At 45.1% G+C, this 25,169-nt stretch overlaps 1 protein-coding gene across 1 annotated transcript in view; it reads left to right on the top strand.

The window, feature by feature from the left end:
* Positions 1 to 936: 936 nt before the first annotated feature.
* Positions 937 to 25,169, top strand: part of LOC121577588 (G-protein coupled receptor 22-like) — a 35,970-nt gene continuing 11,737 nt past the window's right edge. Inside the window, exon 1 of the mRNA XM_045224061.1 lies at positions 937 to 1,316. The gene's annotated coding sequence lies outside the window, so the exon portion shown is untranslated. The remainder of the gene's footprint in view (positions 1,317 to 25,169) is intronic.

The following is a 25,169-nucleotide window of genomic DNA, read 5'->3' on the forward strand; positions in this document are numbered from 1 at the left end:
GTGAGAGTACACCATAGGATACAGACTACTGACTCTGGTAGACAGGGCCCCCTATCCACATAGATATTTCATTTCTCCCTGTGATATTATCCACTAAACGCTGCCTTGTTTTACAGGAAGGAAGAGCTTGAATTATAAACATTGAGCTTATATGGCATCTCATCATGGAGTCAGTGTGACAATTCACTGGACATAAATTCATATTTTTGTTCAAGGTCATCTTGACAGGTTCACATAAAAACCTAATCCCCAGCTTTCTCCCCTTTATATGTCACCTATTTTATCCTTCACCCTATTCATCCCTCTGACACGTTGACAGAGTCATCTCATCATTTAATTGGTTTAAAGTCTCACCCTTTCACACATTGAGATTGAAACGTCTGATATGGATGGACAATGACTGACATTTTTGTGCCAGGGTCTGACATATTCAGACAATGTGTAAAGTAATTCTGTTTTTCACTGGTCACTGACACCTGTTCATATTCAAGGCAGTGTGATTGCTTGTGGGGAGCCCTCGCCTCTAGAAAATTCAGGGGGAAATAGAGGAAAATAACCAAATGAAATGGACATTGTCTGAATACAATATCTGTTGATTAGAGAGGAAAACAGTGGAAATTTTTTCTCAAGCGCACCTGCCATTCTTTCATCTTGTCCTCACATACCCACTCTGAGAGAGATAGAGGAGGTGGAGGTGGTGTAATAGTGTTGTACTGTGTGTGAGAGGGAGCAGAAATGTTTCAGGAATTACTATTAGGGAGCATTCACCCTTGAGGAATCTCAGGTCGTCCTTGTAACACTACCCATGACACCCCCTCCCTCCTATTCCATTCCATCTCCAACTACAGCGCTCAATCCCCCCCTCTCCACCCGCCCCCCCTTCTACATCCCTTCCCTTATGCCTGCAGATAGTGACCGTATTGGAGGAGGGTTGGATTGGCTGTGGTCCTATGAGCGGCTACCAGCTGCAGTGCATGTGTACTCTATGCGTTGCGTTTGACTGATCCCTGTGTGGGATGCTACACTCTGTGGAGAGACAATGAGCTGATGGCGTGCTGAAAGGGAAAACGCTAAAAGGTTGAGGAATTAATTGATTTATGAACAGAAAAGGGTCTGTACTAACCTCTCTTTCTTGTCCCGTGGAGGATTTTGTTCCAAATCCCGCGCTGAATGCGCGAAATTATTCCGGTCACGTCGCGCGCTGACAGCCGGCTGTCCAGGAGCTCCGGTGCTCCGTGCACGCGAGAGATAGCGCAGCGCGCGGACAACTGCAGTATAATGTAGCGGGAATTCCCCTCCTAAACCCGCGCAAGGAGGTAAGTTATTTAAAAAAATATGACATTTACGTTATGTTTATGATTCTACATAGGTTATAGGCTACCGTTAGCCCACCGCCATGTCATCCTCTACATATGTATATTGCATCTTGAGAGTTCATTTATCTCTTGAATTATAATTTGTTCGTTTTAGACATTGATATAAGAGAAGTTAGAAGAAATTGTTGAATTGAAACATGTTGAATTATGCAACATTAACACACATGTTGCAGTAGAAGCCATATAGCAAGGACGCAGAGTCGGTAGAAGTGTGCACTCAGCTCAGATGTTCGGGAGGAGAGGTCCATAGAGCGTCATTACCAGCTCAGTAACCTAACGTAGCCATCTCAGTAATGGGATGCTTACCAAAGCCTGTCCTGCTGCAGAGTGTGTCTGTCAAATGGTTGTTTTTAAGGATGCTTTGGAACCACAAATAAACAGATGAATATTCAAAGTGGGCCAAGTGCATAGTTGTTACACGTCCATATTGCACATCATCTTCTGCACATCTATCACTCCAGTGTTAATACTAAATTGTAATTATTTTGCACTATGGCCTATTTATTGCCTTACCTCCATAACTTACTACATTTGCACACACTGTATATAGATTTTCTATTGTGTTATTGACTGTACGTTTTGTTTTTGTTTATTCCATATGTAACTCTGTGTTGTTGTTGTTTTTATCGCATTGCTTTGCTTTATCTTGGCCAGGTCGCAGTTCTAAATGAGAACTTGTTCTCAACTGGCTTACCTGGTTAAATAAAGGTGACATTTATTTATTTATTATTATAGACCTGCCCTATAGGCTACAGTGGGGAGAACAAGTATTTGATACACTGCCGAGTTTGCAGGTTTTCCTACTTACAAAGCATGTAGAGGTCTGTAATTTTTATCATAGGTACACTTCAACTGTGAGAGACGGAATCTAAAACAAAAATCCAGAAAATCACATTGTATGATTTTTAAGTAATTAATTTGCATTTTATTGCATGACATAAGTATTTGATCACCTACCAACCAGTAAGAATTCCGGCTCTCACAGACCTGTTAGTTTTTCTTTAAGAAGCCCTCCTGTTCACCACTCATTACCTGTATTAACTGCACCTGTTTGAACTCGTTACCTGTATAAAAGACACCTGTCCACACACTCAATCAAACAGACTCCAACCTCTCCACAATGGCCAAGACCAGAGAGCTGTGTAAGAACATCAGGGATAAAATTGTAGACCTGCACAAGGCTGGGATGGGCTACAGGACAATAGGCAAGCAGCTTGGTGAGAAGGCAACAACTGGAAGAAAATGGAAGAAGTTCAAGATGATGGTCAATCACCCTCGGTCTGGGGCTCCATGCAAGATCTCACCTTGTGGGGCATCAATGATCATGAGGAAGGTGAGGGATCAGCCCAGAACTACACGGCAGGACCTGGTAAATGACCTGAAGAGAGCTGGGACCACAGTCTCAAAGAAAACCATTAGTAACACACTACGCCGTCATGGATTAAAATCCTGCAGCGCACGCAAGGTCCCCCTGCTCAAGCCAGCGCATGTCCAGGCCCGTCTGAAGTTTGCCAATGACCATCTGGATGATCCAGAGGAGGAATGGGAGAAGGTCATGTGGTTTGATGAGACAAAAATATAGCTTTTTGGTCTAAACTCCAGTCGCCGTGTTTGGAGGAAGAAGAAGGATGAGTACAACCCCAAGAACACCATCCCAACCGTGAAGCATGGAGGTGGAAACATCATTCTTTGGGGATGCTTTTCTGCAAAGGGGACAGGACGACTGCACCGTATTGAGGGGAGGATGGATGGGGCCATGTATCGCGAGATCTTGGCCAACAACCTCCTTCCCTCAGTAACAGCATTGAAGATGGGTTGTGACTGGGTCTTCCAGCATGACAACGACCGGAAACACACAGCCAGGGCAACTAAGGAGTGGCTCCGTAAGAAGCATCTCAAGGTCCTGGAGTGGCCTAGCCAGTCTCCAGACCTGAACCCAATAGAAAATCTTTGGAGGGAGCTGAAAGTCCGTATTGCCCAGCAACAGCCCCGAAACCTGAAGGATCTGGAGAAGGTCTGTATGAAGGAGTGGGCCAAAATCCCTGCTGCAGTGTGTGCAAACCTGGTCAAGACCTACAGGAAACGTATGATCTCTGTAATTGCAAACAAAGGTTTCTGTACCAAATATTAAGTTCTGCTTTTCTGATGTATCAAATACTTATGTCATGCAATAAAATGCAAATTCATTACTTAAAAATCATAAAATGTGATTTTCTGGATTTTTGTTTTAGATTCCGTCTCTCACAGTTGAAGTGTACCTATGATAAAAATTACAGACCTCTACATGCTTTGTAAGTAGGAAAACCTGCAAAATCAGCAGTGTATCAAATACTTGTTCTCCCCACTGTACCTACTATATGTTTTACATTTTAGTCATTTAGCAGACGCTCTTATCCAGAGCGACTTACAGTTAGTGAATACATATTTTTTTTATACTGGCCCCCCGTGGGAATCAAACCCACAACCCTGGCATTGCAAACGCCATGCTCTATCAACTGAGCTACATCCCTGCCGGCCATTCCCTCCCCTACCCTGGACCAATTGTGCGCCGCCCATGAGTCTCCCGGTCGCGGCCGGCTGCGACAGAGCCTGGATTCGAACCAGGATCTCTAGTGGCACAGTTAGCACTGTGACCACTGCCTTAGACCACTGCGCCACTCAGGAGTACAGTCAGGAGTACAGTCACATATGTATGTGTTTACATAGGCCTAGGCTACTATATAAACTTCTATAGCATCTGAGTGTGTTATTTCAGAACTAGCCTATGGATCACTAGATTAAAGTATCTCTACACACGATATAGGCCTACTGTTATCAAAGAGGCTGTGTAGAGTCACACAGTATGTTACATTGCCTGTGTATTTGTATGCGGTCAGTTGTGTGTTATAGGAGCTGCTTTCTTCCTCATCCCTATTGCTGCTCTGGGAGTCCCTGCTGTGAAACCCAAAAGGGATTGTCTCGAAAAAACAATTCCCATTCCACTCACATTTTTAGTGGCCCCACTCTTGGCAGCAGAGAGAAAAGTGTGAGTTTTAATGCTAATTTCCTGCAATTCCACACATTTAGTCATTGGGCATAGAGAAAATGTTGCTGTTTTAAAGCAGGTTTTCTGCAGTTCTACACATTTTGCAATGGGGCAGAGATAATGCTGATGCACAACCAAATTTCGAACTTACACCTTGTGTCTTCTACTATTCTAACTCTCAAAAGTAAGTTGAGACCCCCGCTGACTTCATAAAAATACATTTTAAAAACGCTTATGACACTTTTGCCTGGAGCCGGCCCTGTGTGTGTGTGTGAGAGAGAGAGAGAGAGAAAGTGTGTGCACACAATTCTGCACACTAGTGTGTGTGTTTGGTGTGTGTGTCTTTCTGTGCATGATGTGGTGCACGTGTGTGTGTATTTATGGAGGCTTTGATGGTGGATGTGGTGGGGGAATATATTTCTACAAAGTGTGTCACTCTACAGCTAGCTGCTGCTGCAGTAATCGAGGGAAGCTGTCATATTTGATTTCTGTACAATGAGTAGAAGATTTGCTCCCTCCTACAGTTGTTCTGTAATGCACTGAATGTTCTGATGTAGAGGCTAATACACTCACTATCCTAAGATTTCACTACATCATGAGAGTCGCAATTTGCCTGTAAGTCTAGGGACATCAGAAATAAGAAAGGCTAAGAAAGGTTGTTGTTTTAAGGCCAGCAGTTGTCTACGGTAAAGTCATTTGTGGTTTTGAATGTGTTCATACAGTATGTTTTCATCTGTGTTGGTATATCTGATGGGATTTTGTGTTGTGAATCTGAGGGCCTACACAGACTCACTGGCTCCAGGTATTCCTTCTTTCCTAAGAATGCTGGCAGACTATTATTCTTAACGGAGTGGTTGCGGATCCGACTTTTCCTGGACCTTTCTTCCCGCCAACTAAAGGACCGAGAGGGCCTGTGCATGTGCAGGATTCTCTACGTAGATTTTTTGCATCACTGCTGCTTACTCTGCTGCCGCTTCAATGATCAGACGTCTTTTCCTGTTGTAGCCTACAAACTTCGACATGTTGCACATGATCAATATGTTGTTCAACCAACTTCTTTGTCTTTTGGAACAGTAGGATAGGCTATTGCAAACATAAGCACGACACAAACAGCCAGTCAAAGTAGTGATTTCATGTTCTCTTTTAAGGAGGGAGTACGTGCAGCTATTTAGGCAGCATATCAAACACAAGCAAGGCACAGACACGCAGTCTAAATAGCGATTTAATGTTATTTTTTTCACCATCATTGCAAACATTGGCATAGCAGGGGGCAGACAAGCAGTCAAAGTAGTAATGTTATTTTTCAGCAACTCAGGCTACGATATGGCAGCATAACTATAAAGATTACATCATCGGAAATGTACGCGTGTGGTTAAAAAGCAGATTGTTTTGCCCCAATGCAATGTGTAGACTGCACCCTGCTTGTTCTACTGCAATATCCTTAGTTAAAACAGACAGAGAAGGTTGTGGCCTACATCCTAAATTACCCTCAGAAATATAAGGCAGAGACATAGGCTACATCATCATGTCGATCAAATTGGTTGAGGGTTCAGGAAAAGGTGAATAAAGAGAGAAACGTGAAGGGGGAGGTTGAGCAGCAGACACGTTAAAAAAAGAATGTGCGTAAAATAACACATGCACAGAACTTGAATCAGACTTTCAGCTCTGTGGAAAAAAGATCCAGGGGGGAGGGGAGGTTACCTACGGATCCGCAGCCTCTGCCTATTCTTAATGCCGGACATTTAAATGAATCCTTGAACCACAGGGCTCCATGCACCTCCACAACCATCTCTAATCTTTTCTCTCTCTGACTCAGAGGGTTTCAACAGGTTTGGATGAATACAGATGAATATGAAGTGGGTTCAGTTTTACACAGTTCTGCTGTGCAGACTTTTCCCCTGAGTAAAGCAGTGAGGTGGCTATGTGAAATTAAAAGCACATTGCAATTAATTCACTGATCCAAGATAATGAGTGACGAGAGGAGATTTCTCCACCGCACAAGAAATACATTGAGAAAGTGAGAGAGATCTGCGTGATCCAAAGCCAGATAGGATAAAAGAGGGGGTGGGATGGAAGGACACATGAAAGCAGACAAAATGGATAGATGGAAAGATAAATCGCCAGTGAGGTGGAGGGAGACACTAGAGAGAGACACGCCATCAAGGAGGGGGAGATAGCTGTGAGAGTGGGGAGATAAAACACAAATGTGTGTTTTTGTATCCATTCATGTGTCTGTGTGAGTGCATACATGCGTGAGTGTGTGTGTGTGTGTGCGTGCCGTGTGTGGGTGCATGTGGGTGTGTGTCTGTGCCATGTGTGCCTGTGTGCATCCGTTCATGGGTGTGAGAGTGTGTGTGTGCCTGCATGCATGTGTATATGTGTAGTATGGCAAGGCCACGTGCAGGACGGTATGGTGCTGGTTTCCCTCTCCCTCCGTTGTTGAGGTATATCACTGCAGTGTGATAGCCTAGCAGAGGGAGTGAGGGAGATGACAGTAGTGGTCCTCCCCTCCTGCCCAAATGACGCCCTGTGTACAGGAGATAGATGGGATTCATTGAGCTCTAATTGCCTTCTGGAGAGATATAACTTCATCACTTTAACCCTGCTTAGGCCTCTCATATCTCTCATCTCTCTCTGTCTGTCTGTCTGTCTGTCTCTCTCTCTGTCTCTCTCTCTCTTGCCTTTCTGCTGCTGTGTCTGTCCTCTGTCCTTTTCTCTTTTTCTTCCTTTGCTCTAAAATTAAAGTTTTTAACCTCTCTTGATCTACCCATCTCTCTGTTCCTCTGTTCCTGTTTTTCTCTCCTTCTCCTTCTCCCTCTACCCCTCTCTCCCTCGCTTGGCTTGTTCAGGCAGATGTTAAACTGTAATGTTACTTTAGGACTCTGGCGTCTGGTGAAATTGATCCATGGCATGCACAGACACAAACACAGGATTGATTGGATTACAGTGAACTAGGAGGGAGCACTGAACAGTGGGAGAAGATAAAATAGATGATGCAGGGCCGGAGGGGAGAGTAACAAAAACAAAACTACACCAGCAGCCTGCTTATCTGGGACAAATTCGTACATAAACACTTCCTAAAAGTGGCAAACTCCCTGCGAAAACTTTAGTTCTCATGTGGGGGGTAAAAACATGGAATAACAAAGGGGAAAATACCACACCTGGGTTTCAAATACTTGTGAATTTGATTCAAATACTTGTTTGAGCTTTTCTGGCTTAATAAACCAACAAAAGTAGCCTACTAAAATTATAAACCCGCCCATCTGGCACTCCAGGCTGACTCAAACAAAGCTTTCAAGTATTTGAAACCCAGGCCAGGTCAGTAAAATACATAGGATTTGAATGCTCTTCTTGGAAAACAGTGCAATTTCTGTGAAGCTGGTTCTCACAATTTATGAGATTGTCATTTAGTCATTTTTTCACCTAAAATGGCCACTTGTGCCCCAGACGGAACTCAGGGAATCCATTAACTCCTCATGACAGAAAGGTCGTCACAAACTGACGCCACCGTGGCTTAGCACCGCTTAGCACTTAAAACCCCTCAAGTAATGTGGGAGTAATTACGGGAAAAATTTGAATCCTAATGAATGTAATTATAATCCACTAAGTTATTGTTCAACAGCACTATATATCACGTTGTGCTAGAATACACAACCTACCAGCATCATAATTTCTCTCCATGCGGCCTGCTATGCTTAAACCCTCTCCGTCATAGCTTGATTATACAGTGACTCAGTGGTGCCTGATTTGGATTCATTCTCTCTTTTAAAGAGGCTTGATTGCGCTGTGGTCTTGATTGGCCTTATTGATGGGCTGGTACTTTTAATGGCTAAATGATAGACTTCGGCTCTCGGGGCTGGGGATAGTTATGTGCGTGAGAAGGTTTTATAACGGATGCTAAAGCAACTTCCATTGACAACAATCTGATAAACCGACACATGATAATGATGACGCTGCCCCAGGACCCCAGGGTTACCTGGAGATCAAGGTCCTATTCATCTATAGCTATGCTCAGGGGTTCCTCTGTGGCCTTGATGCCTGACTGTACCAGGGCCATTTTGGACAGGATCTGGGTTCACCTCAGGCATGTGGATGTGTTGCTGGGTGGGTGAGTTGTGTTGTGGGCTGTTTTGTGTAGGTGTTAGGCCATCTGTGTCCGATTGTGTTTGTGTGAGTAAGGCAGGGAGAGAGAGCAGGAACCAAAGGCTCTTTTAAAGAGCAAGTATTGGTATTTATACGGAAATACAAAATGTTGGTGATGGAAATTAGTAGAGTTGTAATTACAGAGATTTTTTATTTATTTATTTTATTTTACCTTTATTTAACTAGGCAAGTCAGTTAAGAACAAATTCTTATTTACAATGACGGCCTACACCGGCCAAACCCGGACGACGCTGGGCCAATTGTGTGCCCCCTTACAGAGATTTCCATTGGAAATATGTTTTTAATTGGTATTATAGCTGTTACAAAAATAGTTTCAAAGGTCTCAACATTTACATTATGAGGAGATCCTGAGAATATGGAGAGAGAAAACGAGCAAGAGAAGGTGGAGTCATGATGGATGGAAAAGAGAGAAGAGGAGGAGTCATGATGGATGGAAAAGAGGAGAGGAGAGGAGGAGTCATGATGGATGGAAAAGAGGAGAGGAGGGGAGAGGAGGAGTCATGATGGATGGAAAAGAGGAGAGAAGAGGAGGAGTCATGATGATGGAAAAGAGGAGAGAAGAGGAGTCATGATGGATTGAAAAGAGGAGAGGAGGGGAGAGGAGGAGTCATGATGGATGGAAAAGAGGAGAGAAGAGGAGGAGTCATGATGATGGAAAAGAGGAGAGAAGAGGAGGAGTCATGATGGATGGAAAATAGGAGAGAAGAGGAGGTCATGATGGATGGAAAAGAGGAGAGAAGAGGAGGAGTCATGATGGATGGAAAAGAGGAGAGAAGAGGAGTCATGATGGATGGAAAAGAGGAGAGAAGAGGAGTCATGATGGATTGAAAAGAGGAGAGAAGAGGAGTAATGATGGATGGAAAAGAGGAGAGAAGAGGAGTCATGATGGATGGAAAAGAGGAGAGAAGAGGAGTAATGATGGATGGAAAAGAGGAGAGAAGAGGAGTCATGATGGATGGAAAAGAGGAGAGAAGAGGAGTCATGATGGATTGAAAAGAGGAGAGAAGAGGAGTAATGATGGATGGAAAAGAGGAGAGAAGAGGAGTCATGATGGATGGAAAAGAGGAGAGAAGAGGAGTAATGATGGATGGAAAAGAGGAGAGAAGAGGAGTCATGATGGATGGAAAAGAGGAGAGAAGAGGAGGATTCATGATGGATGGAAAAGAGGAGAGAAGTCTCTCTCTCTCTCTCTCTCTCTCTCTCTCTCTCTCTCTCTCTCTCTCTCTCTCTCTCTCTCTCTCTCACACAGGGGTGGATGGGATCCAGCAGTCTTTTAAACACACAAGATGTAAGTTACCTATTTTCAGAGGGGAGTGGGTTTGTGTGGGTTGGTGGTGGTGGTGTGGGATAGAGGATGCGTTCCTGTGTGTGGGTTTGAAGCAGTGGGTGGTGGGATAGGCTGTGTGTGTGGGTGGGTGGGTTGGTGGCACAATATGGTGTGTGTGTGTTTGTGTGTGACGTAGCCATCCCTCAGGCAGTACACAGTAGGCAGTGTGTGTGTGTGTGTACATGTGAGTGTGTATATCAGTGTATGTTTGGGCGGTGGGGTATTGCATTAAGCGAACTGAGCAGAAGTGAAAATGACAGGTGGAGCCTATTCTATTATTTTACTGTCACATTTTAAATAGCATATCCCAGCAGCGCTAAACAAAATAGCCGTAGTAAGAATATTTCTATTTACTATTGATGACTGTCCAGAGAAAATAGAGTGAACCGGGCAGCTACATTTCTGTTCTCATTTGGCTTCTTTGCATTGAGCTGGCAGTAGCATGCTTTGTGTTGGGCTTGGACAGGCTGTTTTTTCTGCTAGTTGTTGGTTGGCTGCCAGGGAGGCTGCTGGCCCAGCTGGTGGCTGGTAGCGGTTAGCACTGCGGGATGAATTGAGTGGGAAAATTAAGCCTTTGATCGATTGTCTCACTGCGGACATTAGAAACACCTAAGACAGGCATGAGTAAGCAGTCTCTTCACCCTCTTCCCATCTCTCTCTCACTCTCTCTCTCTCTCTCTCTCTCTCTCTCTCTCGTCCTCTTATTCTCTTTCTCTCTCTCCCTATCACTCTCTCTCTCACTCTCTCTCTCTCTTCCTCCACCCCCCCCTCTCTCTCTCTCTCTGTCCCTCCCCCTTGCTCCCTCTCTCTGTCAGTACCCATCTGTCAATACACTTTATCACTCTATTTTCACTCTCAATTTAGTGATGGTCTCTGTCCTTTTACAGATGTCACACCATTTTGTTTGCTGGGGCACTGTCTCCAAGGCCACTGCTGTTAGTGTGTGTGAGTGTGTGTGTGTGTCTTAATGAGAACCTGTCAGATTGACAGCCGGATCTGTTTATAGATTTGTTTCCTGTGACAGTGGAACAATAGCAGCTTGACTAGCTGTCAGTCAACTCTCACCTATGCCATAGCAACAGAGCCCCATAACGGTAGGAGATGGAGCACAGTTCTCTCTCTGGTTAGAGTGACACGCCTCTACTTAGGACCAATACATTTTTTGTGTTTATTTGTTACATCTGTCAGCAAGACAGTGTGCACTCAATTCTGTTATAAGTTCTAAAACGATGTTTCTATCTGCTGGTTGAGTCTAGTAGTTCGATCAAATTGAACGTCATGAGCTCACTAGCCATAAGCAAGGTCTATTGGTTGCCTGCTAGGTGAGGTGGTAGAACTTGCTGTCTTTTTGAGAACAATGATGACATTGAATACTTTGTACCCGTCACACATCGATCTCAACAGATTCAAACTAATGAAGAGGTCACAGAGGAACACACAAGGCTCTGATGTTACCCTCCTGAGTCCAAATGAAGCTTCTGATTGGGTAATGAGGGGCCTCTTTTAGGCAACTGGGATCTTATTGGTTCCTTTGACTTTGGCCAAATCAGTTGATTGATTGCTTGTGTTTTGTTAGGTGTTTTGCTCCTGGTTCTCCCCTGTCCCCTCTAACTCTGTCTGGACTGTCAATCACCTTGCTTCCAGCTATATTGTTCACTGTTTACTGCGTACTTGGCTGGCCAAGTTACACACACAGGCGAGTGTATTAGTATTTTATTAGAATCCCCAATTAGCTGCTGCCAAGGCAGCGGCTACTCTTCCTGGGGTCCAAACAGGAAACAAAACACAACAAATATAATACGTAAAATACATCTCTCTGTTGATATCACATACATTATCGAGCATTTAACACGTTCTGTATAGTCCAAATACTGTCTTGAAGCACTCAGTGGTCTATAGCAACTTTCTACGAGAATAGGCTTTAGGTGAGGCAGATGAACCTGTAGCCATATTACTTCCACATCATCTGACATGAGATCCTCTCTCAGCCTAACAGGAATATTACTCTGGACATATATAGCTACACCTCCTCCATTTGCATTCCTATCTTTCCTGTATATGCTATAAACATGTATAGCTACTACTGCATCATCAAATGAATTATCTAAGTGTGTTTAAGTGTGCTATTTTTTGTCATTTTCTGGGTTGCTTGTTTGTTTTTAGAGCTATTCTGAGAGGCTGATCCGAGGTAGACATGTCAGTGACATTTACATTTGAGCCAATAGTACTGAGTGGGCTGCCCACAGTGGGCTTCTTCCTAAGGCAGACAGTTCCGAGAAGTAGCTTAACTTTGGACCAGAGCTAGCTAACAAGCTTGTGTGTGCAGAATTAAAATAAAAACACGTCTTACCTTTTTATAGTTAATAAATCCAATGTGAAAAGTGATGACTATAGTATCCTTAACTAGTATTGAAAAAGTTATTTAAAAATCTCTCTCCCTAATTTCTGAATCACGCTTGTATCAGTAGGCTACACTAGCCTATGCTTCAGAGGGGTAGGGGTATGTAGCCTTCACACACACGTAAATGAATGTTATTAACCGGTTCCCATGCTTTTAAAATGACGGTTCTGTTCCGGAATAGTATAGCTCCCTTTCGGTCACGGTTCTGATTCTGTTCCTTTAAAAATGTTATTTTGCTGTTTTCTGTTCTGTTCCCTGAACCTGTTCCAATCCCTGTTTAGAACAGGTGGACAGAGACAGATAGGCATTGTCTCACTTCAGTGCTACTTCTGAGGCAGCTTGTTTCCCTGTCTGAAAAAAAAGATCTCTGGCCCCTGGTCGGCTGGGGAGTTGATGTTCCACCTCAAATGAGCCAGATCGACATGGTAATTACAGATGGTTACTAACACAAGTAGCAAACACAAGTTGTTGATCAGGGCAACAGTTTGGCACTGCACTTACAGGTTTCTCCTCTTACTGCTCGTGTGTAGAGACCTTATTACTTTCTCTTATCATTCTGTCAACCTCTTTTACTTCCATTTTCTCCCTGCCATGTCTCAACACTATCTAGCTCTCTCTCTCTCTGGCTCTGCCTCTTGGTACTCTCTTCACCCTCTCGCCTCTTGTCAAAAGGAATAACTTCAGTTTCCCTCGCCTTACATTTTTACATTATTAAATTTTTGTCATTTAGCACACACTCTTACAGTTAGTGCATTCATCTTAAGATAGCTAGGAGGGACAACCACATATCACAGACATAGTAAGTACATTTTTCCTCAATAAAGTAGCTATCAGCAAAGACAGATCTAGTAAGGGGGAAAAAAGTCAAGTACGGGTGTTCGTTTACGAAAGCCTTTTTTTTTGGGGGGGGGGTGCTCAGAGTGCTCGGTTGGGGTGTAGGGTTTGAGCATAGGTATAGAGGGGCAGTTCCTCTTGCTGCTCCGTAGGCAAGTACCATGGTCTTGTAGTGGATGCGAGCTTCAACTGGAAGTCAGTGGAGAACTTGGGAAGGTTGAACACAAGGTGGGCTGCAGCATTCTGGATAAGTTGCTGGGGTTTGATGGCACAAGCGGGGAGCCCAGCCAACAGAGAGTTGCAGTAGTCCAGATGGGAGATGACATGTGCCTGGATTAAGACCTCCGCCGCTTCCTGTGTGAGGTAGGGTCGTACTCTACGGATGTTGGAGAGCATGAACCTGCAGGAGCTGCTTTGATGTCCATCATTACATATATAGGGTCACATAGGGTCAACACCAATCTCTCATTCTTGTCTTGTACACGGATTGGAACATATTCAAGAACAACAATGCCAACATACACGACTACACAGACAGGGTCACATCCTACATTGGTGTATGTGAGGAGAACTGTATCCCATCAAATATTTTTCTATCACACAGCAACGACAAGCCATGGTTCACTGGTGAGCTCCGCAGTGCCAAAGTGGAAGCCCACAGGGCTCTCTGCTCTGCCAGAGAGGAAGACCACAGGAGCAAGACCAGGGACCTCTATAGAGAGGCCAAGAAAAAGCTACACTCAGGAATTAAGGCAGCCAAACAGCAGTACAAAGTCAGGCTACAGCAGCAGTTCTCCAGCAACGACTGCTCTTTTGTCTGGAAAGGACTAAAACAAATTACCAACTACAAACCAAAAGCTCTCCGACGGCAGACGACCCCTCACTGCCGAATAAACTAAACCAGTTTTACTGCAGATTTGACTCACAATGTCCCCTCAATCACCAGGACAATACCCCATCCACCTCCCCCTCCATGTCACTTCCCCCTCTCACCCATCTACCCCACCGCTCCCTTCCCCATACCTCTCCAGACTCCTCTCTACTCTATGCCTCTGCCATCCCAGGAACCCGCCACCCTGTCCCAGGCTGCCCTTCCCCTTCCCCCACCCCTGGTCATCACACAGCAGGAGGTCAACAGACTCTTTAGGAAACAACAGCAGGAAGGCTGCTGGCCTGGACAAGGTTTCTCCAGCCACACTTGAAGGTGCAATATGCAGAAATCGTTCTGCCATTTCCTGGTTGCTAAAATTCTATTAGTTCGCCTAATTTCAGTTTATGTACCATCTAAACCACTGTGAAAAATATTTTCAATAACCCAAAATATTGTATTTTCAACTGTTTGAAGCTGGTGTACAAAACCAAAAGTAAAAGACGCAAAAACTAAACTTAAGAACGGGAAGCATAGAAATAGCTCACATAGAAAATATCTACCACTTCTTAGACTTGCTTTTAATGAAGATTGACAGATCTATAACTCACATTTCTATGTGAATTTGGTTGGGTTGCCCAAAAAGTTACATATTGCAGCTTTAAGCACTGCGCTGACCAGCTCTCCCCTGTTTTCACTGACATATTCAACCAATCACTAGAGCAATGCACTGTTCTTGCCTGTTTCAAATCCTCCATCATTGTTCCAGTCCAAAAAAAACGAAGTGTCCTGCCTGAACGACTACAGACCTGTAGCGCTCACCTCGTTCATCATGAAAACCTTTGAGTGCCTGGTACTGTTCAATCTCAAAACCATCACTGACGCCTCCCTCGACCCACTGCAGTTTGCCTACAGAGCTAACAGGTCTGTGGACGACACAGTCAACATGGGCCTACACTACATAATCAAACACCTCGATAATTCAAAGACATATGCAAGGATATTGTTTGCGGACTTTAGCTCTGCATTCAATTCCATCATCCCAGAACTGCTACAAGACAAACTCTCCCAGCTGAACGTGTCCAGCTCCACCTGTCAGTGGATCACTGACTTCCTGACCAACAGGACGCAACACGTGAAGCTGGTTAAACCTTTCAAACTCTTTATCCCTCAGCATAGAGCGCCGCAAGGATGCTTACTCTCACCTCTACTCTACTCAGACTACACTAATGACTGCACCTCCAACAACGCATCAGTCAATCAATCAATCAAATGTATTTATAAAGGCCTTTTTACATCAGCAGATGTCACAAAGTGCTATACAGAAACCCAGACTAAAACCCCAAACAGCAAGCAATGCAGATGTAGAAGCACGGTGGCTAGGAAAAACTCCCTAGAAAGGCAAAAACCTAGGAAGAAACCTAGAGAGGAACCAGGCTCTGAGGGGTGGCCAGTCCCCTTCTGGCTGTGCCGGGTGGAGATTATAACAGTATATGGCCTTTAAGGACAGATTTTTCTCCAAGATGTTCAAACGTTCATAGATGACCAGCAGGGTCAAATAATAATCAGTGGTTGTAGAGGTTGCAACAGGTCAGTACATCAGGAGTAAATGTCACTTGGCTTTTCAAGTTTGCAGATGACACCACCAGAGGTGGGACCAAGCAACACTTTTTGTCTCAAGTCACAAGGTCCAAGCCTCAAGTCGAGTCACGAGCAGAACAGGTCGAGTCTCCAGTCAAGTCCAAGTCGTGCATTCTAAGAACAAGTCAAATCACGTTTTTTCAAGTCAAGTAAAAAAACACAAAAAATTAAGGCAATGACTTGTTCAACTACAATTCTTTGTCTATTTATTGAGGTTACCAGACAGCCCTTTTCATTATTTTGTCTACAACACATTTTGATTATGTAATTGTAAAATATGGACCTTGTAGCAGTCATAAGGGCATGAAATCAGCAGAAGGCAGGTTGAAGTGCTCATTTATTTACAGGTCTTGGTGATCCAATTGTGAAAGCGCCATATCATACAAAAGTAGATTTACCAAATATACGCAGGCAATATGGACACAGGTAGAGGGCAAGACTACACAGCCTCACCTTGAGAAACCACATCGAAACTAACAGGAGCTCAAACAGGTAGCCTACATATATGTACTTGGCCCCTCCCAGGGCCATACAATAAACTGGTTCTACAATGTAAAAGGCAATTTACACAACCATTGTTAAATCAGACTTAATGATTATTAATGATATTTAGTCATCATTCATACATGGAACAATACTTTTATCTTATTCAACGTACTGACTCCAAAGTGTGGCGCGCAGGCCACGTAGCTTATTTCTGCGCGCGCTTCTATTACATACAACCAGAATGACAGACATAGGACACAAACACGCAGAACTCCGACATAGCCCGAAAAATATGAACAAAGGAAACCATACATTGAATTAAATAAACAGAACTTCTACCTCATGAGTTTTGCGAACATTCATGTGCACAATAAACATTGCGCCCACTCAGAGGGTAATAAATGGAAGGCTAAATTAAAATGTATCTTATCAAACATTAAACAAGTGTTGCAATAAACAGTATTGGGATGGAATTATGAAATGCTAGCAATTATTGTAGGATTAGATGGCATATAGATTTACCACATATGCATTTAAACGGGTGAAAGTACAAGCAAACATTTAAACAAGAACAAAGCGCTCTCCAATGTGGGAGTTTGGGCAGTGCAAGTGGAGAGACGCGTCTATGGTGCGTCTTCGCCACAGTAATAATTTAGCAACAAATTCCAAATCCAAGCTTCAGAAGTAAATGATCAATTTAAAGCGATTTTGACATACCAAAAGACCAGTAGGCCTATGCTAGAAATTGTAGATTGATGCCCCATTGCTGGTAAACTTGCAAAGTAAACACTGAATATTCTTGATCGGCATTTTTTGGGGGGAGCTGCATATCATGGTAATTCTCTCTCCCTACAATTTACGTTTGCGCTGCACCCGATCCTATAGCTGTACAGTAAATCAGCAATCTGTTAGCCAGCTCGCCGACCAGTGTTGATTGACAGTTTGCTGATCCAATTAGAGGGTTGAGTGTGCGTTTCACAAATAGTCCAAAACAGCGTTGTTCATTCCTGGTCCTGGGGACCTTTCGTTCCAACCCAGTACTACCACTACTACTCCTAACCCATGATTCAACTAATTCACTAATCATCAAGCCCTTGAATAGGTGAATCAGGGGGGTTAGTACTTGGCTGGAACAAAAGCTTGCACACACTGTGGGTCCCAAGGACCAGGTTTGAAGAACATTGGGAAAAACTCTAATACTTAGTGTGGCTCTAACTAACAGAGCTTGCGCAAGAAGCCTGTTAAATCAATTGCGTAGTAAAGAGTGTGCTTCTTGTATGTGTAATCAATTTCTGTGTGATCAATCTTTAAATGATTGATTAACACGCATATGTCCATCCCCAGCCTAATTTAACATGATTTGTTGATTGCCTTCACGGCATCTATATCTTATCTTAGTTTCCAATGGCGGCCATTATATAGATCTACAACCTTTATGACATTTCACCCATGACCCCTTTTACCTCCCCTTGGATCATGGAACAATCCATTCTTGGCCTTTGTCCGTGACGTTATGCGTCTGTCAGATTTGTGTATTGATTTTCTTCATGTGAGGATTGTTCAAAGTAATTTCAATGTCACTTGAAGGGATAAGGATTAAAATATATTTTAGGCTATTTCTTTAGTATCACAAGTGACATCTATTTTTGTCATTTAATTTTGTTTGTCAACAAAATTTATTTTTCCATATCACCTTAACTATCTCTGAAGAAAATGGGTTTCTGAGATAATTGGTCAATGTAGTTTTCTGTTATTCTTCAAGAGGTGAGCTGGAATGTTGACCTTCAGCAGATTAGTTTGAAGGACTCATATGGTAAATGCTGTTGTTTAACCACCATTGAGATATCCTTGTATCTGTGATAGGGTGTGAAAACAATTGTTCTTGTCATGTTTTTATTGTCCCTCTGCAACCAAATCAATATCTCATCCGCTCACATAATGGTCTAAACCAGTGTTTCCCAACTCCAGTCCTCGAGTTGTTAGGCCTACTGCTGCTAGGTAGCTCTCTCTCTGCTCTCTCCCTCCCCTCTGTCTGTCCTTGATTGCAGGAGTGAAGTCTGGTGTGCGGGAGTCAGGGTTCCAGCTGCAGCTCATTCACCATAATCACCTCAGCCTTTAAGACCCGGTCAAACTTTCCACTCATCGTCAGATCATAGTCAAGACGACCATATATTTGGAACCTGACTCCTGCCTCCGCTTCACTCCTGCCACCACCATCCTGCTCTCCACTACCGGACCTCTCTTTTGGACTCACCACGGACACTAGGACATTACGGTACCACACCTGCCCTGACCTGGATCTGTTACCCTCCCTGTAACCTGGACTTGCTCTTCCCCTATTATTGGAAACCTGGACTATTGAACATTTTAAATAAACCTGTTAAACCTTCTCTGGCTTGGTGTACTTGTCTGCATTTGGGTTCTAATACTGGTAAATCATAACAGTATGATCTGACCATCATGAACCCAGCAGACAGTAGCTTGGATACCACCCCAGAGTGCACTCAAATTTGGACTGCCATAGCCAATCAGGGCATTTTACTTGGCCAACATGATACCCTGTTTAAGACGATTGCTGAGGACAGTCAGGTGCTGCTTAATCAGGTTCAATTACTCACCAATCAAGTGTCTGCCCTTACTACCCCTTCAGCCCAGATCAGAGAGCCTTTTGTTCCTGCTCCAGAGCGCTATGACGGGAACATGGGAACCTGTGGCGATTTTTTGACTCAATGCTCGTTAGTGTTTGAACAACAGCCCCTCACCTACGCCTCAGAAAGAGCCCGTATTGCCTACCTTATCAACTCTACTAGCGGTTCCGCTCGTGCCTGGGGATCCGCGGTCTGGGAGAGTCAGTCGGACATTTGCATCGCTTACGTTGCCTTCACCACTGAGATGAGGAAGGTTTTTGACCACCCCGTACGAGGCAAGGAGGCTGCGAAACGGTTGTTTTCTCTTCGGCAGGGGGCTCGCAGTGTGGCGGAGATGGCAGTGGAGTTTCGGACTTTAGCAGCAGTGAGTGGTTGGAATGACGAGGCATTACAAGGAGTGTTCATCAATGCTTTGTCTGAGACTTTAAAAGATGAATTGGTGTCATATGATGAATCGCCTACGCTGGATAATCTTATTTCACTCACCATCAGGTTGGATAATCGGATTCGGGAGCGCCGCCGGGAGAGGAGTGGTAGTTCCAAGCAACCTGTCTGTCATCAACAAACTCCTCCCCGCATCTTCCCTACGGAGAAAGCCGTGTCTTCCCGAGTCGATACGAGGAGCACTGAACCCGAAGCCATGGAGGTGGGTCGTGCACGGTTGTCCTCAGAGGAGCGTGCACGTCGCATTCAGGCTCGGGTCTGCCTGTATTGTGGAGAAGCTGGTCATTTCGTTTCCTTCCTGCCCAGTTCGTCCGGGGAAAAGGGCCGGCTCATCATTAATGGGAGAAGTTTTGGTGAGCCGAGCAGCGGATTCTTCCTCTTCTCCCCGCATTCTGCTCCAGGCATCCCTCCAGTGGCAGTTCCAGAATCTCTCTGTTAGTGCGCTGATTGACTCTGGTGCAGACGAAAGCTTTTGGATAGAGAGTGGGCTCAACAAATGGATTTGGAGACTGTTCCTATGGACTGTCCGCTGCAGGCTAAGGGTCTGAATGGACAATTGTTGACCCATATTACCCATCAGACTGTTCCTGTTTGTCTTAGAGTGTCGGGAAATCATCAGGAGAACATTCAATTCCATATTATCGACTGCCCACAGACCCCTCTGGTCCTTGGTATCCCCTGGCTCATAAGACACAATCCACACATTGATTGGGTGACAGGTAGAATTGTTTCATGGAGCACATTTTGTCATGTGAATTGTTTGTGTTCTGCTCTGACTCCTGCCAGTACTGTGCCTCGACCTCCACTGGAGTCCATGGATCTTTCTAATGTTCCTGACGTGTATCATGACCTGGCATCCGTTTTCTGCAAACACAGAGCTACTTCTCTTCCTCCTCACCGGCCTTACGACTGTGCCATTGACCTCCAGCCAGGAGCCCCGCTCCCCCAGCAGTCGCCTGTACAATCTCTCCCGGCCGGAGACGGAGGCTATGGAGAACTACATTCGGGACTCCTTGGCGGCAGGTATTATGCGTCCTTCCTCGTCACCTGTAGGAGCGGGATTCTTTTTTGTTGCTAAGAAGGATAAGACCCTCAGACCCTGTATTGATTACCGTGGACTTAACAACATCACCATTAAGAACAAGTATTCTCTGCCTTTGATTAATTCTGCTTTTCCCCTCCTTCATGGTGCTACCATCTTTACGAAACTGGATCTACGAAATGCGTATCACCTGGTGCGCATTCGCAAAGGTGATGAATGGAAGACTGCCTTCAACACACCCCTTGGGACATTTTGAGTATCTGGTTATGCCTTTTGGGTTGTCTAATGCCCCTGCTGTTTTTCAGGCACTAGTCAATGATGTCCTTCGGGACATGTTGAATCGGTTTGTTTTTGTCTATCTGGATGATATCTTGATTTTCTCAGAGTCCTCCCAGGAACATGAACTGCATGTGCGCCAGGTGTTGCAAAGGTTGTTGGAGAACAAACTGTTTGTGAAGATGGAGAAATGTGAATTTCATGTGTCTGAGACCTCTTTTTTGGGTTACATCATCGCTCAGGGGGAGTTGCGGATGGACCCAGCTAAGATCTCTGCTGTCACGGACTGGCCAGCCCCCTCTACCCGCAAACAACTTCAACGATTTCTGGGGTTTGCGAACTTCTATAGGAGGTTCATCAAGGACTACAGCCGCATTGCGGCGCCACTCACCGCTCTCACCTCCATCTCACGACCGTTCGCTTGGAATGAAGGGGCCGAATCAGCGTTCGAAGAACTGAAACATCGCTTCGCCTCGGCTCCCATTCTGATGCAGCCGGACCCCGACCGCCAGTTTGTCGTGGAGGTGGATGCATCCGACACTGGGGTAGGTGCGGTGTTGTCACAGCGTTCTCCTGAAGATAACAAACTGCATCCCTGTGCTTTTCTCTCAAGGAAACTTTCTCAGGCAGAGAGGAATTATGATGTTGGCAATCGTGAACTGCTTGCCGTTAAGTTGGCTCTCGAGGAGTGGCGACATTGGTTGGAGGGGGCGGAACAACCCTTCATCGTTTGGACGGATCATAAGAATCTGGCTTACCTCCAGTCAGCGAAGCAGCTCAACCCCCCGTCAAGCCAGGTGGGCACTATTTTTTGGGAGATTCAATTTTTCTCTGTCTTACCGTCCTGGGTCACGCAACGTCAAGCCTGACGCCCTGTCTCGTGTTCATTCGGCTGTTGATACTGGTAGTAACCCTGAACCCATTTTGCCTCCTACCTGCAGTATTGCGGTCGTCACATGTGACATCGAGGGGATTGTTAGACAGGCTCAACATCATCAAGCTGACCCTGGGAGGGGTCCTCCTAACCGGATGTTTGTCCCTGAGTCTGCTCGCTCCCAGGTACTTCAGTGGGCTCACTCGTCTCCCCTTACCTGTCACCCTGGAGTTTCGCGGACCCTTGACTTTGTGCGACGGAAGTTCTGGTGGGCCACGATGGAGGCGGACACTCGAGCCTTCATTGCTGCTTGTACGGTATGTGCACGAAGTAAGAACTCCACCCAGGCCAGCGCTGGTCATCTACGACCTCTACCTATACCCAGCCGGCCCTGGTCGCATATCGCTATGGATTTTGTCACTGGACTTCCCCCTCGTCTGGAAAGACTGTAATTCTTACGGTGATTGATCGTTTTTCTAAGTTCGCTCATTTTTTGGCCCTACCTAAACTGCCCACTGCCAGAGAGACGGCTGATATTTTGGTTGAACATGTGTTCCGCTCTCATGGTCTACCCACGGATATTGTCTCTGACAGGGTCCCCAGTTTGTCTCCCAGGTGTGGAAAGCTTTCTGTAAAGCTTTGGGCATTACATCCAGCCTGTCCTCTGGATATCACCCCCAGACCAACGGGCAAGCCGAGAGAGCGAACCAGGAGATGGAGACCGCTCTTCGCTGTGTCACAGGGTCTAACCCTGGGTCATGGAGCTCCATGCTCCCCTGGGTGGAATATGCTCATAACACCTTGACTAACGCTTCCTCTGGTTTGTCTCCTTTTCTGTGTGCTCTGGGTTATCAACCTCCCCTGTTCCCTTCTCAAGAGAGGGAACTGGCGGTACCCTCGGTGCAGTCCCACATGCGCCGCTGCTTCAAGGTCTGGAGGAAGGCCAGGGTAGCTCTGTCCCGAGCTTCGGCGTACATGCAGAGGCAAGCCAACCGTCACCGGTCCCAGGCTCCCGGTTACTCTCCTGGTCAAGAGGTATGGCTGAAGTCACGGGACCTTCCATTGAAGGTGGAGTCTAAGAAGATGGCGCCTCGTTTTATAGGACCGTTCAAGATACTGTCTATTGTTAACCCCTGCGCGGTTAAGCTACAGCTTCCTGCCTCCCTACGGGTTCATTCCACCTTTCATGTTTCCCAGATTAAGCCTGTGTCGGTTAGCCCTCTGTGCCCGCCCTCTCGTCCCCCTCCTCCGCCCAGGATCGTGGGTGGGGGTCCGGTCTACACTGTCCGGCGACTTCTGGATGTTCGCCGCCGGGGTCGTGGTTTCCAGTACCTGGTGGATTGGGAGGGTTATGGTCCTGAGGAACGTTCCTGGGTGCCCAGGAGCTTCATTGTGGATCCTGCTCTGGTCCGAGAGTTTCATAGGTTACATCCCGATAAACCCCGTCGGCCGCCAGGTGGCGTCCGTAGAGGGGGGGTACTGTTAGGCCTACTGCTGCTAGGTAGCTCTCTCTCTGCTCTCTCCCTCCCCTCTGTCTGTCCTTGATTGCAGGAGTGAAGTCTGGTGTGCGGGAGTCAGGGTTCCAGCTGCAGCTCATTCACCATAATCACCTCAGCCTTTAAGACCCGGTCAAACTTTCCACTCATCGTCAGATCATAGTCAAGACGACCATATATTTGGAACCTGACTCCTGCCTCCGCTTCACTCCTGCCACCACCATCCTGCTCTCCACTACCGGACCTCTCTTTTGGACTCACCACGGACACTAGGACATTACGGTACCACACCTGCCCTGACCTGGATCTGTTACCCTCCCTGTAACCTGGACTTGCTCTTCCCCTATTATTGGAAACCTGGACTATTGAACATTTTAAATAAACCTGTTAAACCTTCTCTGGCTTGGTGTACTTGTCTGCATTTGGGTTCTAATACTGGTAAATCATAACACGAGTGCCCCAACAGCATACATGTTTGTGTAGCCCCGGACAAGCACACCTGATTCAACTTGTCAACTAATCATCAAGCCATCAATGAGTTGAATCAGGTTGAGTTTGTCAGGGCTCCATCAAAAATGTGTGCTGTTGGGGCACTCGAGGACTGGAGTTGGGAAACACTGGTCTAGACAGGCAAGGCCACCCATTCAGCACTATACTATAGGCCAAGCTTTATTAATATGAAAACGTTACAGCATACTATACTGTTAAAGCCACTCTGTGCGTCCCAAATGACACCCTATTCCCTATATACACTTAGACATTTTTTTGCTATCTAGAACCCTTTGAAAAATGATTTTTGGTTCCAGGTAGAACCCTTTTGAGTTCCATGTAGAACCCTTTCCACAGAGGGTTCTACATGGAACCCAAAAGGGTTCTACCTGAAACCAAAAAGTGAACAACCGAAGAACCCTTTTGGAACCCTTTTTTCTAAGAGTGTAGTGTAGTACTTTTGACCAGAGCCCAAATAGGGAATAGGGTGCCATTTAGGACTCAGAATATATGTGTCTATTATGAATGTCAAAGTCCTTTTCAAACGTCATACATTTTCATAATCTTACCATCCATACACAACTTATCTTCTTTTTCATTACATCTCCCTTCCCTTGATCCATGGTCACAACCTTTCGAAGAGAATGTGTCTACATAAATACTAAGCCCAAGTTGCAGGCAACTTTAAAGGTTGCAACAAATCACCTCCAGAGAGCTTACACAGTGACAGGATGTATCACAACAGAGCGACTTCATTCCAGGTGTTCTGGGGAGTGAGTGTGTGTGTGTTCTCTCTTGTCTCAGGCCCGTTAAATTGGCAGATCGATGATGCCTTACATTGATGTTCCAGCCACACCTCAAACACCACGGATCCCATTACTGGATTAAGAGGAACAAGGTTCCACAGAATGTCTGGCTGCAGCTTTAAACTGGAGACATGATGGGAGAGGAGAGCCGAGGAGAGGAGAGCAGAAGAGAGCAGAAGAGAGGAGAGGAGAAGAGAGGATAGCATAGGAGAAGAGAGAAGAGCAGAGGAGAGGATAGGAGAAGAGAGGAGAGCAGAGGAGAGCAGAGCAGAGGAGAGGATAGGAGAAGAGAGGAGAGCAGAGGAGAGCAGAGGAGAAGAGAGGAGAGCAGAGGAGAGGATAGGAGAAGAGAGGAGAGCAGAGCAGAGGAGAGTAACTATCTATTGCATCTTAGCCTATGCCACTCTGATAATGACGTTGCTCATCCATATATTTATATATTCTTATTCCATTCCTTTACTTAGATTTGTGAGTATTAGGTTTTTGTTGTGGAACTGTTAGATATGACTTGCTAGATATTGCTGCACTGTCGGAACTAGAAGCACAAGCATTTCGCTACACTCGCAATAACATCTGCTAACCATGTGTATGTGATCAATACATTTGATTTGATTTTATTTGAATGCAGATGACTTCACAACGGGTAAATTCCCACCTCCCATTTGGTTACGAATGCAGCATTAGTCCGTTATAGCCTAGTTTGTTAAATAGCCTACAGTAACAAAATAACAAAATGTAGCTAGGCCTATCCCATATTTGCTAAATATGTTGAACATGTTTGCAGTCCACATTGTTCTAAGTACACTAAACAAAAATATAAACGCAACATGTAAAGTGTTGGTCCCATGTTTCATGAGCTGAAATAAAAGATCCCAGAAATGTTCCATATGCACAATACATTTATTTCTCTCAAATTTTGTGCATACATTTGTTTACATCCCTGTTAGTGAGCATTTCTCCTTCGCCAAGATA

This window comes from Coregonus clupeaformis, chromosome 12 (genome assembly GCF_020615455.1).
Source record: "Coregonus clupeaformis isolate EN_2021a chromosome 12, ASM2061545v1, whole genome shotgun sequence".
Classification (NCBI taxonomy): domain Eukaryota; kingdom Metazoa; phylum Chordata; class Actinopteri; order Salmoniformes; family Salmonidae; genus Coregonus; species Coregonus clupeaformis.